The following is a 15,253-nucleotide window of genomic DNA, read 5'->3' as shown; positions in this document are numbered from 1 at the left end:
TCTGACAGATAGCACAACAAGGAGTCCAAATTTTTCAGAAATAGATGAAAATTTCCTGATGGGGACCTATATACAGTTACAATTATAAATGTGCCTTTATTTAATTTAAGCTCACAGGCACATGCTTCTATATGTTTCTCTACACAAAACTTTTTTGTTTCTATACTTTTTGCACAATGATAACTTTTGACATATATGGCAACTCCTCCTTTCTCCATATTTTCTCTCATTACATGTGCAGAGAGCTTATAACCACTTACATTTACCTTATCCATGTCAGTAACAATGTGATGCTCAGACAGGCATAGTATATCTATTTCATTCTCAGCTTCTAAATCTTCTAAACAAACCAGAAGCTCATCTACTTTATTCTTTAAACTCCCAATATTTTGATGAAATATACTTACATTATTTTTAATTATACTTTTATGAGAACCTTTCCTCATTCTAACATTTGCAGTACTCTCCTGTCTGAGTTTCTCATTGTGCTTAGGCCTAGTTCCTATACCAGTGGTCACATGGTGTTCAGAGAGGCAGATTATGTCAACTGGGTTGGGTGACTTTAATTCATCAATGGAATTACCTAGGACTGAGATACAACTTGGTGGAGATAAAATTTCTGGTGATTGGTGAAAATTTATAATTGATAGCTGTGATTGGTGATCCAATGTGCTAGAATTGTGCTGTTTAATTTCTTTCCTAAACTGAAGATTTGTTTCAATCCTGACCTCTCGTAGAACTTGACATCTTTCTGTCTTACCTATCCTAAAAAAGGTGCTGCTCCAACACCTGTAACCACTGGTATTTTACCATTCATGGCAGTGCCTCCCCCCCTTAAATTTCCTGCTATTACCCCAGCCAGTTTCCCCTTCCCTTTCCTGTTGAGATGTAGGCCATGCCTGGTATAGTCCCACCTACTGAGATAATCAACAGGAACCACACCAATATGAGCCCCCGCACCCGACCCAAGCAGCCGTTCCAGAGCAATGTCTCACACATTTATAGGCCTTGTCGATATTTCCCTTGCTCATGTTGTCCTCAACTGAAATACAGAGATCATCAAGGTATTTTTCTTTTGCTTGTTTTGCCTCTCTGTTGATTCTGTTTTTCAGACTCTGGTATTTCTCTTGGTCTTCCTTCTTCACAGAATTTTTTAATTTCCTTCTTTCTTCCATCATATTTAGGGTCAGTAGTGATCCATTCCTTCCTTTTCTCTGTCCTTTCTTTTCCTATTACTTCTTCTGTTGCTTCTAAAATACCAGTTTTTATTTTTTCCCAGCTGCTTTGGATATCATTGCAGCCCTGTGTGTTTGTTTTCTTGTCTGTTTCTAGTTGATAGTACTTCAGTGTATTTTCGTTTTTCAGGTTTGTCAAATCCCATTTACATGTACTTCTTTTTTTAATGTTCTTGAATTTTAGTTCAGTCATCATCATAACGAGTATGTGGTCACTTTCCACATCACAGCCTGGATATGATCTGCTGTCCTTCACTTGGTTTATAAATCTTTGCTTCACTAATATGAAGTCAATTTGATATCTGTTAATGTCACCAGGCATTTTCCAAGTATATCTTCTTCTTGGATGATGATTAAAGAAGGTATTTGTAATGCAAAGTTTATTTCTTTGGCAGAATTCTACAAGTTTAACCCCTCTTTCATTTCTTAATCCTAATCCAAAATTCCCTGCCACATCCTCTTCTTTACCTTCCCCGACAACGGCATTCATATCTCCCATGATGACAAGGTTTTCAGCTCCTTTAATTCTGCCAATTACTTCTTCAAGGTGGTCATACATCATGTCAATTTCATCATCCTCATGCCTCGTAGTTGGCATGTATACTTGGATTATGATTGTGTCTCTTGGTTTAGTTTCCAATCAGACATAAATTATCCTCTCACTATGTTGAACAAATCCTTTTACTCTTAACCCCATCTCTTTACTGAGGATAATTCCCACTCCTGCAATCCCGGGATTGTCTTGTGCTGTTCCAGTGTGTATGATTCTGTAATCCCCTGACCAAAAGTCGCCAGCGTTTGACCATCTCAGTTCTGAGACTCCCAGTACATCAATATCCATTCGTTTCATTTCCATTTTCAAGTTTTCCAGTTTACCACATTTAAGAAGTGAGTTGACGTTCCATGTTGCTATCCTTCTTACATTAATGCTTTTGGATTTTGGTATCTCTTTAGTTGTCCCCGCCCGGAGATCCGAATGGGGGACTATTTCACCTCCGGAGAATTTAACCAAAGAGCTTTCCATCATAAGCTGTTGATACTTGGTATACCCGCCCGGGTCTTTAATGGAGTGGTTTCCCGTTGCCTTCTCCATTCTATGCCATTGGTCACCTTGTGGCTCCTCCGCCTTTAGGAGCAGTTTCCCACCCCAAGGGCAAGAGAGTGCCCTTCCTTCTAGCCGCTCATCCGCCCTCCTAGAAGGCCGTTGGCAATTGATAGAAGGTAATCTCCTTATCCCGGGAGATATTCGGCTCAGTAGAAGTATAGGTTGGAAATGGAAGACCCCTAGCCCTCGAAACCTAATAGCGTCAGGGTCGGAAAAGAACAAGAGTTGGCCGAGGGTGGCCAAATAGGAAAGATAAAAGTGAGAAGCCTGGCATAAGTAAGTGGAAGCAATGCCAGGACTCAGCTCGGGACCCCGTGGTTGACAGCCACGTACTCACTAGGTGTGAGTCCCTGTTAAAAATTTCTTCATTTTCCCATTTGGCATATAGGGACTATAGTGACCATTACCCATTGCCCCAAACAGTATTAAGGCAATTTGCCATGCGTATGTTTAGTTGTTCCTGGCATTCTAGTGCCTTCATGTTTCTCTTTTGAACATTCCTCCAAAGTTCCCTGATTCTTTCAGCAAAATCCGTCACTAATTCACCATCCGGTCCTAATTTAGGAATCAAAACATCAAAGAGAAAGGGACATTTTCCTGCTGTATACCACCTCAAATACAAGCCTGTTGCAGTACAAACCTTTGAATTATAGGTGCACTGACATGAGGTAAATAGGTGTCCAAATTGTTGTGTCTGGAACCTAAGTAATTGCTCAACATCTTTGCAGTTGTCTTGTGTACATGTTCCGTTCTCCCATCGGTCTACATATGAAACAAACTCATCCATAACTTCCTTGTGTGCAACACGCAGCATAGCTGCTTCATTAAATCCAAGACAAAATTCGTACCTTGGTCCATACCTATGATCTCAGGCACCACAAACTTCAATATCCAAATTGTTTACTAATGCATGCACTAAAGTACTAGCTCATCGGTCTGGCATCACTACCATTGTCAAAAATTGAGAAAAATGATGGATGATCATGAGAACACACCTATTTGCTGCAGATGTTTTATTAAATGGCCCGAGGACATCCAACCACAACATAGAAAATGGATTGAATGCCTCTGATAACCATTGCAACGGCACTTTCTGATGAGTAATGTTTGCCCTCTGCGCGCATGGCACACAGTCCTTAACATACTGCTCCACGTCATACTTCCTGTTCCTCCACCACAGCTGCTCTGCTACCCAACTGTCCGTCGCACGTCGCCCACTATGACCTGACAACTTATAGTCATGAGCTTGCTGCAAAACTTCTTTCTGAAAACCCTCTGGAACCACCACACATGGTCCACACCTCATTGTTCTACTCAACAAACCCCCCATGCACAATGAAATGTGGCTGTGACTTAGATGCCTGATACTCCTTATCCCTTGCCTGTCCTTGCTGCCACTCTTCAACGCTCTTCCCTAGTGTACTTAATATTGCTACCCTGCGGCTTAACGGCTTAATGAATCTGCATTTGCGTGAAATCTCCTTGGCTTATGGATTACTTCATACTCGAATTCACTAAGCTTAAGTGCCCACTTAGTTAATATACTAGATGGATCTTTCAAAACCAAGCAACCATTTCAGTGAGGCATGATTTGTCATGACACAAAACTTCCTACCATACAGATAACACCAAAACTATGTAATACCGTAATGACCACCAACTATTTGAAAAAGTTAACGCAGAACAGGGAATCAGCGATCATAAAGCGGTTATGGCATCGATGATTTCAGCCATAAATAGGAATATTAAAAAGGGTAGGAAGATTTTTCTGTTTAGAAAAAGTGACAAAAAGCAGATTTCAGAGTACCTGTTGGCTCAACACAAAAGTTTTGTCTCAAGTACAGATAGTGTTGAGGATCAGTGGACAAAGTTCAAAACCGTCGTACATAATGCGCTAGATGAGTATGTGCCAAGCAAGATTGTAAGAGATGGAAAATAGCCTCTGTGGTACAACAACCGAGTTAGAAAACTGCTGCGGAAGCAAAGGGAACTTCACAGCAAACATAAACATAGCCAAAGCCTTGCAGACAAACAAAAATTACGCGAAGCGAAATGTAGTGTAAGGAGGGCTATGCAAGAGGCGTTCAATGAATTCGAAAGTAAAGTTCTATGTACTGACTTGGCAGAAAATCCTAAGAAATTTTGGTCTTATGTCAAAGCGGTAGGTGGATCAAAACAAAATGTCCAGACACTCTGTGACCAAAATGGTACTGAAACAGAGGATGACAGACTAAAGGCCGAAATACTAAATGTCTTTTTCCAAAGTTGTTTCACAGAGGAAGATTGCACTGTAGTTCCTTCTCTAGATTGTCGCACAGATGACAAAATGGTAGATATCGAAATAGACGACAGAGGGAAAGAGAAACAATTAAAATCGCTCAAAAGAGGAAAGGCCTCTGGACCTGATGGGATACCAGTTCGATTTTATACAGAGTACGCGAAGGAACTTGCCCCCCTTCTTGCAGCGGTGTACCGTAGATCTCTAGAAGAGCATAGCGTTCCAAAGAATTGGAAAAGGGCACAGGTCATCCCCGTTTTCAAGAAGGGACGTCGAGCAGATGTGCAGAACTATAGACCTATATCTCTAACGTCGATCAGTTGTAGAATTTTGGAACATGTATTGTGTTCGAGTATAATGACTTTTCTGGAGACTAGAAACCTACTCTGTAGGAATCAGCATGGGTTTCGTAAAAGACGGTCATTTGAAACCCAGCTCGCGCTATTCGTCCACGAGACTCAGAGGGCCATAGACACGGGTTCACAGGTAGATGCCGTGTTTCTTGACTTCCGCAAGGTGTTCGATACAGTTCCCCACAGTCGTTTAATGAACAAAGTAAGAGCATATGGACTATCAGACCAATTGTGTGATTGGATTGAGGAGTCCCTAGATAACAGGACGCAGCATGTCATTCTCAGTGGAGAGAAGTCTTCCGAAGTAAGAGTGATTTCAGATGTGCCGCAGGGGAGTGTCATAGGACCGTTGCTATTCACAATATACATAAATGACCTTGTGGATGACATCGGAAGTTCACTGAGGCTTTTTGCAGATGATGCTGTGGTGTATCGAGAGGTTGTAACAATGGAAAATTGTACTGAAATGCAGGAGGATCTGCAGCGAATTGACGCATGGTGCAGGGAATGGCAATTGAATCGCAATGTAGACAAGTGTAATGTGCTGCGAATACACAGAAAGATAGATCCTTTATCATTTAGCTACAAAATAGCAGGTCAGCAACTGGAAGCAGTTAATACCATAAATTATCTGGGAGTACGCATTAGGAGTGATTTAAAATGGAATTATCATATAATGTTGATCGTCGGTAAAGCAGACGCCAGACTGAGATTCATTGGAAGAATCCTAAGGAAATGCAATCCGAAAACAAAGGAAGTAGGTTACAGTACGCTTGTTCGCCCACTGCTTGAATACTGCTCAGCAGTGTGAGATCCGTACCAGATAGGGTTGATAGAAGATATAGAGAAGATCCAACGGAGAGCAGCGCGCTTCATTACAGGATCATTTAGTAATCGCGAAAGCGTTACGGAGATGATAGATAAACTCCAGTGGAAGACTCTGCAGGAGAGACGCTCAGTAGCTCAGTACGGGCTTTTGTCAAAGTTTCGGGAACATACCTTCACCGAAGAGTCAAGCAGTATATTGCTCCCTCCTACGTATATCTCGCGAAGAGACCATGAGGATAAAATCAGAGAGATTAGAGCCCACACAGAGGCGTACCGACAATCCTTCTTTCCACGAACAATACGAGACTGGAATAGAAGGGAGAACCGATAGAGGTACTCAAGGTGCCCTCCGCCACACACCGTCAGGTGGCTTGCGGAGTATGGATGTAGATGTAGATGTAGATGTAGATCTCGATCTCCTCTTTCTCCATTGCTAAGGAGCTACACTCCGCCTTCTTTAACTGCCTTGAAGCGTAAGCTATCAGATGTTCCAGACCATATACTATCTGTCCCAAAATACAACTGACTGCCTCATTTGAATCATAATACCAGACCTGCAAATTATATTTCTTCCAGTTTTTCAAATGCCTCCTGACATTCCTGCAATAAATGGAATTTTGTCTCCTTCTTCAGTAGCTTTGTCAAGGGTCCAGTTATTTTCCCAAGTCTTTCATGAACTGCCTGTAGTAATTACAGAGGCCAATGAATGACTGTACCTGCATAATTGTTTGTGGTATCAGATAATTTTGAACTGCCTCTGTAAGATGAGGATTGGTCTGATGCCACACTCAGTAATCATGTGCCCCAGATAGTTTACTTAAGTTTGTGCAGAGTGGCTTTTGTCCACACTTAACATCAAATGTGCCAGTTGTAGTCTACTAAAGACTTCCTCCAAGCATCTCACATACTCTGGTAAATCCTTTGGAAAGACAGTTATGTCATCAAGATAGACTAACCAAGTTTTTGGCTTTAATCCCCCAGTAACCCATCTAACAACTGCTGAAAAGTTTCCACTGCATCCTTTAGTCTTCATGGCCTGCATTTGTATGAAAATGTCCTGCTAGTATGGTAAATGTCGATTTTGGCCTATCTTCAGTTGCCTCTCCTGAGGTCATTAGTTGCAAAGAACCGACACTCATCTAGATAATCCGAAGTTTCTGTGATGTTTGGAATTGGATAAGCATTCAAAATGGTGTGTGCATTTCGATATCTGTAGTCACAGCAAAATCTGTGTTTACATGTCCCATCCGCTGCCGGTTTTTTTTTTATATGACAATGTTGGTACTCCAGGAACTATCTCGTGGTTCTATGATCCCAGCCCATAGTTGTTGTTCAATAAATTCTTCTACCCATGGTTGCGGCTGCTTTGCTGTACGGTATGGCTCTGTAATGACAGACTTGCGTCCTTGGCCTCCTTCATTATGCATGTCATTTCAACCATCTTTAAACTTTCGGCACCATTCACACACAACACCATCAGTCGTGAAGTTATCGCCATACAGTCGACTCATTCTCCAATGAATTTCTGCTGCACTATTCCCTTCTGCTTGCAGAAACTGAATTACACTTCGTAAATCACATTTGGCAGGAGCAACGATGTTTACGTGGCTGTAGTGCAACGCAAACTGTGGCTTGAGGTCGGCAATGGCAGAGTTTGTAGTGTGAGAGTTGTGTAGTAGCCTACAGCGCATGTCCACTTTCTGCCGCTCACGTAGCTTCTGTACTAAGCAATCGGAGGCTGAAAAAGAAATGGCACTTCTGTAATAAAATGATTAGGACCAGCCGGACCAATTACACTGCTAAGTCTATCCATAAAGCACATTACATGTGCACTTGGTTTGGTGTTCAAGAAAAGAAATTTTTTATCTGCTTTATGTTTACTAACATAAATTGCCACATCATCATTTTTATGGGATTGCCTACAATAACAATTTGCTGATAAGTAACCTTATAATTTAGAAAATATTATTTCACTGTATTTCAGTCCATATTCAGTTACTAAGGTATGTGTCCACTAGTAAGTAACTTGCACTAATAACTCCTGCAAGCACTTGTTGAGGTGTTTACATTAGAACAAAAACTTGCACAAGTTTGCTTCTGCAAGTTGCTTGGGAAAATTAATTTCAGGATTGCTGCAAGTATTTGCAGAAGCATTTCCACTAAAGTCACATTAAAAGATAAAGTGGTAATTTACAGTGCCATACTTAAAAGCCAGGGTGGCCGCCACCATTGTTGTATTATTGTTATTGAAGGTAAATCATGATTTAAAAAATAAAGTTAAGGGAAAAAGAAAAAAATCAGTCACCATCAGTGCCAGGCAGAAGGCTTTGCGTGCTGTGATGATATCAATGGATGTGCCGGGAGTAGCGTAGCTACCTGTAAGGTCACTCAACAGAGGAGCCAGACAAAGTGTGTGCCCTGCAGCATTGGGCAAAGAGATCTCAATAGACTTGGTGAAGCCAGCTTTCCTAAGGGAGACAACCCCAACAGAAAATCAGGCAAATCATGATACATAACCTGATCAACCTGATCACATGACTTAACCTGTGCAATGCTCATAATACGAATGTGTGATTGTAAAATTATTGGTGAACTCACAAACAGGTGTGGAGACAGGACTGGATCAACCAATGAAACAAAGTAACCAGTAATATCATTTCACACTTCCTAAGCTGATGGTGGCCCACTATATATTTTTAAGGGTTACAGTGGCACATTTGTCTCAGCCCATATGTCTTTCTACCATTCTCCTTTCCGATACTGACATTTTTGTACCAGTGCTGGACACAAAAAAATCTGTAAATTTGAGAAAAGCTTCCAGAAATTAATGAGTTTGGCAAGTATTTGCAGTAAGATGCAAGAAACTGTTCCCACTAACTTATGGAAGTTACTCTTGGAAGTTGACAAAACCTGCAAAAGTCAACTTGCAGGGGGTGTTTCAATGTCAAAAGACTTGCAGAAGTAGCTTCTGCAAGTGGCGTATGGATGTTTAGTTGCTAGTGGATACACGCCTTCACTAACAGGTGATGGCTGTTCCGTTGTGAATGAGTCTAGTTTGTTTCTGAGATATTGCCATTTAAATGCATCATCTCCAAGGGTGTCATCCCTTCTTGTTGACTTCCCATTTGCATGATCACATTTATTTAAGTTACAGTCTTTACACTAACCTTTTGTGTTAACTGTTTCCTGAGATCTGTGTTGCAATTATTTTTTATTTATTACACAGTTCATCTTTTCTTCAAGTGGACTGGACTCACACATCTGAAGTACATCCTTTACCCTGAAAAAGCCTCATGGATGTAATTCATGACAGATGGATGTTTTTTGTTGCTTAATGTTGACTCACAGTTCACTTACCTGGAAAACTAGCATGGCCTTTCCCTTTCTGCTTATGTTTCATTTTACTTAGGTCTAGCAAATGATATAGTTAAACTTGTCATATAGTTTTTAGCTCAGAATCTGGACTTGTACTTCTTGATTTACACACAATCATTGTGCCAAATAATGTTGCACTGGCATCTTGATGAGGACGATGTTTGTGTTTCAGAAATAAGTTTCCATAACATGACAGGACTATGTTCCTTTTAATTTTATGCATGTCATTGCTACTGCCTACAGTCGCATGATTGTTATGTTGCCCCATACTCCCTCATTTATAATATTCTCGACCACTGCATTTAACATGGCCTAAACTGCACAAAAGTGAAGTCCTTGGAAACAAATGTGCATGGACAGGTCTTTTCCATGACTGTTGGCATACAGAAGTAGTCCTTTGTTGTGCCTTTGCATTAGAAAGTTCTTTTTTGAATCTTTATTGGAAGTTTTGTCATTGCTCTTTGTTCATATATATTTACTGTATTATCACCAATCGTGTAGTGCAAAAAATTTGTCAGCAATATCACTGGGTATGTACTTGTTTGTTGTGCTTGCTTGCATGTTTCGTTGAAAACATGCCACATTTTCTGCACAGAATGACCATTAACAACACTGCTGTCTTTGGCCAGGCAATGTTTCTGATCAAGTGCTTTGTATTTCATTAGAAAATACCTTGTCCAGCTGTTCAAAAAAAAGTGTGGTCAAACCAGTGTATATAAAGGGAAAATATAAAGAAATTTAAAACCATAGACCAATTGTAGAGATCTATGCTGTTTATGGAAGGGCATGTATCATGTACATCAAATATAGCGCTCAGAGTAAAGATGTGCTTCATCACAATTAGTTTGTTAACATCGGACCACATACTGTGGGAAAGTATCACTCAACAGTTGCAGAGTCTACTGGCTGGAAAGCATTTGTAACCTCCATGCAGCAAGGAGGAATGAAGGAGTTCTGGTACCATGGAAGATCTCCGGCACCAAGGAAGACAAATATGATGTAAATAAGTGATTGTTGTTTTTATACTATTCATAGAATGTTAATGAGAATGTATTTGAGACAGCAATTATTAGTTGGTTCTGGGAATAATAATTTCCCATGTAACATGTAACAGCTTATGAAAGTTTGTGACAATATACAGAGTTAATTGGAACCAATACACACTTGATTTAACTAGAGAAGCAAAGTTTTGTTTTATAGCCACTTCACTTATATAAATGTGCATGGAAGAAAAAAGTTCGATGCCAAGAAAGTACAGGGCACAGCACAGCTGGACCCTGAGATAAATCACAAGAGCTGCAAGGCTTAATCTCTACACTAATCTAATAAGGGAGTGTTAAGGCGATGATGTTAGGTGTAGCTGCATGGAGCTATATGTCTGTTCCAGACACTGACCAAGCAGTGAAAACATCGCCACACAAGATGAATAAAGCAGTCATCGGTCGCTAATAAACACTCCACAATGTTATTAATCTTTACATTTAGTAAAAGCGTGGGAAGTGTTAGCCTGTCTGAAATTGCTGCCTTTCTCCTGAGAGACAAACTACTTACAGAATCACAGTGTAGTGGGCGGGTGCCATGAGGTGCCGTATTAAAACTCGCCGAGAACTTTTCAAATGATTTATTGTTTCCACTACATTGCTCCGTTCGCCTCGGTCTGCGTCACAAGGCTCCGCATTGCTGAAGTAGCACCCCAGTGGCCTGTGCACGCAACACTGTGTCGAGCTGGCCTTGTACGCCTGCTGCAGAGTTCCAATTATGTCAGGATGGCTGTGCCAGCAGCCGACTCAGCAACCACTGTCCTCGTTGTCTCCGCGCTGCTTCGCCGGGAGCTGTAGGCCGGCCCCGCTGCTGCTTCTTCCTCGCTAGCATAGCTGAGAACACGGCGGCAACGACCACCCCCGATCCGGCATCCACATTTGCGGCCCTCATCTCAGGAGTCTCCAGCGTGTGTCGGGAGTGGAGATGACTGCCCACGGTAGCGAGCCGAAGAGTGGCCCGCCCTGGCTGGCTGCGGACTCCGCGTCAGCCTCAAAGGGTCAAACCAACGACCCGGCATGGACTGGGACTAGTGGTGTACATGTTCCGCTTTTAACCCTCCCATGCTTGCCCGGTGGCCGGGCGGGCAGGCCGCCGCGCGTTGTCAACAGAACGGGCAGGCTGCTTCACTCCCAGCCAAGCCAAGCTGAACCCAACCCGGGCAGGCTGCGGGAAACTTGCTTGCCTGCTCATATTACTGCTGAGCTGCGCTACGCAGCCGTTTAGTCTGCGCGCGTCATTGTCGTATTATGAACGTTAATCAAAAGTTTTTATTTTACCTGTGCACCAAAAGAGAAACCCCAACATTATATATATATATATATATATATATATATATATATATATATATATATTAATTTCAGGTAAAAAATATTGGGTGTTATTTGTATATTCTTCCTTTACGCGTATGTTTCGGGCTTCTTATCTATATAAATAAAAATTAATTACCAAATGTGTTGATAAGCGTAAAACTCGAGAACGGCTGGACCATTTCGGCTAAATTTTTTTTGCTGTGTTCGTAATTCTCAGGACAAGATTTTTATGAAACAAAATTTTTCGAAAATCGATCGAAAAATTGGAAAATTTGACAAAAACTGAAAGTGCGTTTTCATTGTGTAAGTGAGTTTGTATTGCATACAATCTTGATGAAATTTTGCACACTATACCATGAAACCAAGAGGAATGTCACAGTCTACATAAAATTTCGTATGGTGCATGGCAGAGGTTCCTTTACATAACGGAATTCGACAAATTGTACGTATTTATTCCGATCTTGATGAAATTTGGCACACTTGATATTCAAAGCAGGATTAAGGGCGCTGTCTGCTTAAAATTCTGAATGGTGCGTGGCGGAGGGTACTTTACTTCCACACTTCTACACCAACCTACAATTTTATTCCGATCTTGAAGAAATTTTGCACACTTGACCATCAAGAGGAACATCACTGTCTACATAATATTTCGGACAGTACATTGAATAGAGTACCTTACAAAATATTTTGACATCGTTTGCGGGTTACCATGAAAGTTCACTATGTACACATGTTTCCATGGAGAAGGTTTTTGAATATTTACATTTGCATGTATATGTATATATATATATATATTTCTTTTAAACGAAATGTCTATGATCGTTTTGAAATTTGAGAGCTGTCTGACACATTCACAGTCATCGTGTTTGACAATTCGCTCACAGCAAATGTCGTTTAACAGTTGCAAACCATTTTTGGTTGAGTGATCGTGTTATATTGGCTGCAAAAAACCTTGATGTTAACGAAATGAATTTTCAGATTCAAAATATGACACCTGGCGAATTGCTGACATACAAGTCGGTTTATTCCGTTACTAACCAAGATGATGTAGTCAACTATCCTATATAATTTTTTAATTCGCTAGGTTTCCTCGGATTACCGCCTCCCAATCTGTAATTAAGTCGGATCGGCAATCATTATGTTGCGAAAGGTAAACCAGCCACGTCTTTGTAATGGCACCCGGCTTGCGGGGAAGAAATTAAAGAACAAACGTAATCGAAGCCACAATTTTAAAACGAAAGTACAAAGGTGAAGACAGTTTGTTTCCAGTATCACTAAGATTCCGACCGACATGCCATTCGACTTTAAACGGTTATAATTTCCACTGCAGCTTACATTTTCCATATCGATAGATAAATCGCAAGGGCAGTTGTTATATGTTTGTGGCATCAACCTTGAAAATCATGTTTTTCACATGGCAATTTGTATGTCGCATATTCCCCTGTCAGGACACCTTCAACTTCATTTGTTTACGCACCAGAAAACAAAACTATCAATGCTGCGTATCAAAAGTTATTACAATAAATGCTAGGCTACCTAGCAATAAACTTTGACACTGATTCACTGATCAAAATTCTCCGCTCAGGGACTGGGTGTTGTGTTGTCCTAATCATCATCATTTCATCACCATCGACGCGCAGGTCGCCGAAGTGGCGTCAAATCGAAAGACCTGCACCAGGCGAACGGTCTACCCGACGGGAGGCCCTAGCCACACGACATTTCCATTACCACAAAAGTTGACAGATATATATGAGTTTTCATAGATAGGTGAAGAGGAGATGAACTGAGGTGGCGGAATCCAACAGAGAGAGGAGAGAGAGGACGAGGAGAAGGATAGAGGGTGGGGGGAGATGGGTCAAGGGATGGGTTCAAAAATGGTTCAAATGGCCCTGAGCAATATGGGACTAAACTTCTGAGGTCATCAGTCCCCTATAACTTAGAACTACTTAAACCTAACTAACCTAAGGACATCACACACATTCATGCCCGAGGCAGGATTCGAACCTGCAACCGTAGCGGTCGCGCGGTTCCAGACTGTAGCGCCTAGAACTGCTTGGCCACTCTGGCCGGCCAAGGGATGGGGAGGGGGGGGGGGGGAGGTGATCAGAGAGATAGTGGGAGAGGACTAAATGGATAGAGAGAAAATAGGGGAGGGAAGATGGACTACGAGAGTATGGAATAAATAAATGCCCAGGCAACACAATGCAGTCTGTGCTGCACTTTTCAACACCGAAACGGATGGATATTTGTACTAAAGAAGCGAACCTCCACCCCTCAAAAGGAAGATTGGTCACCTCCCCAGAAGAATAAATTATCTACGCCCCTATTAACCACTGTACTGCAATGAGAACTAAATTAAGATTTTGGAAGTCTAGATTTTTTAACTTTAGTATGTTTCAGCCAAGTATGACACCAATTATATAAATATTTAACTACGTTTCCAGGATATATTTTACTGGTTCTGTGAATTCATTCGAAGTTGGCAAAATCATTCTAAATTGTCAAAATGCATTTTAACAAAATCGAAGGACTTGTTTCGTATCCAGTTCGTCTAAAAACTATAGTACTGGGAATACAATGGCGATCCTGAGCCATTTTTCGCGGCGCCTACGTTTGCATCATGAGAGTCCACACTTGTAGTCTAGGTCTTCGTCATGAGGGACCATATTTCGGACCATCATGATGCAGACTAAGACGTCGAGTGTTTACTTGCATGATGCAAACCTAAACGACGACTGTAGACCCTCATAACACAGACCTAAACGACGAGTCTGAATCCTCATGACGCAGATGTAGACGCTGTGGAGAGTTGCTCAGAGTTTCCCTTATATTCCCACTACAATATATTCATGGAAAAAGACGCTCTTCATTTTAGGAGCATTTGTTGTGTCTAGGTCTTCAGCATCTTGACTCTGCATGTGGTGTTCCCCTTAATATAGAAATACACGAATAAAATTACATTTTGCAGTGTGTGTGGAACTCAACAAAATAAATTGTAATTTAAACTCATAATGTGTACTGCCTTAATCCACAAATGAATATTTTATTTTGCAGAACACTTTTCAACATAAAATATTTACAAATTTTCCTTCAGTTCCCCTGAAAGTATTATTTAGGCCAAACCAGATACTCTTAAAAATATTTGGCTACTTTTGCAAACACAAGTAACAGAAAATGGTTTACAAACAATAATAAATGTCACTTGGGAGGATTGAAATCCAAAAGTTTAGTCTAAAATAAAAATGAACTGTATGCATTACAAAATTTCTATCTCAAAAATTGTCGCCCAGAAAACACAAGAAAGAAATCTGCACTCTTAGTTAGTAAATTTCCGCTCAAACTCATAGTTTCCTGTCTAATGTTCTCCTGTATTCTTAATGTGTCTGCTGATTAGTGTTTGAATTAATTATGACGAGATCGTTAAGTCTGTCTGCATTAAGACGTGATCGTTTTTCGCTAATTAGGGTTCCAGCGCAACTAAAAATTCTCTCACTAGAGGCACTAGTGGCTGGTATATTTAATATTTTTCTTGCCACACACGCAAGTCGAGGAAGTCGTTGGGAGTTATAATAGTTTTTAGATGATGCTATCATTTATCGTCCAGTAAAGTCACCAGAAGATCAAAACTAACTGCAGGACGATTTAAATAAGGTATATATTTTTGGTGTGAAAATTAGCAGTTGGCAATAAATAATGACAAGAGCGAGGTTATCCCTGTGTGTACTAAA

The 15,253-nt window shown here is 40.8% G+C and overlaps 1 protein-coding gene across 1 annotated transcript in view; it reads left to right on the top strand.

Moving 5' to 3' along the window:
* LOC126484141 (uncharacterized) overlaps positions 1-15,253 on the top strand; it is a 129,511-nt gene that overhangs the window by 81,988 nt on the left and 32,270 nt on the right. The window lies entirely within an intron of this gene.

The sequence above is a fragment of the Schistocerca serialis genome, chromosome 6 (genome assembly GCF_023864345.2).
Source record: "Schistocerca serialis cubense isolate TAMUIC-IGC-003099 chromosome 6, iqSchSeri2.2, whole genome shotgun sequence".
NCBI classification, from domain to species: domain Eukaryota; kingdom Metazoa; phylum Arthropoda; class Insecta; order Orthoptera; family Acrididae; genus Schistocerca; species Schistocerca serialis.
The sequence above is the reverse complement of the archived record's forward strand: the minus strand, read 5'-3'. Positions and strand labels throughout refer to the sequence as shown.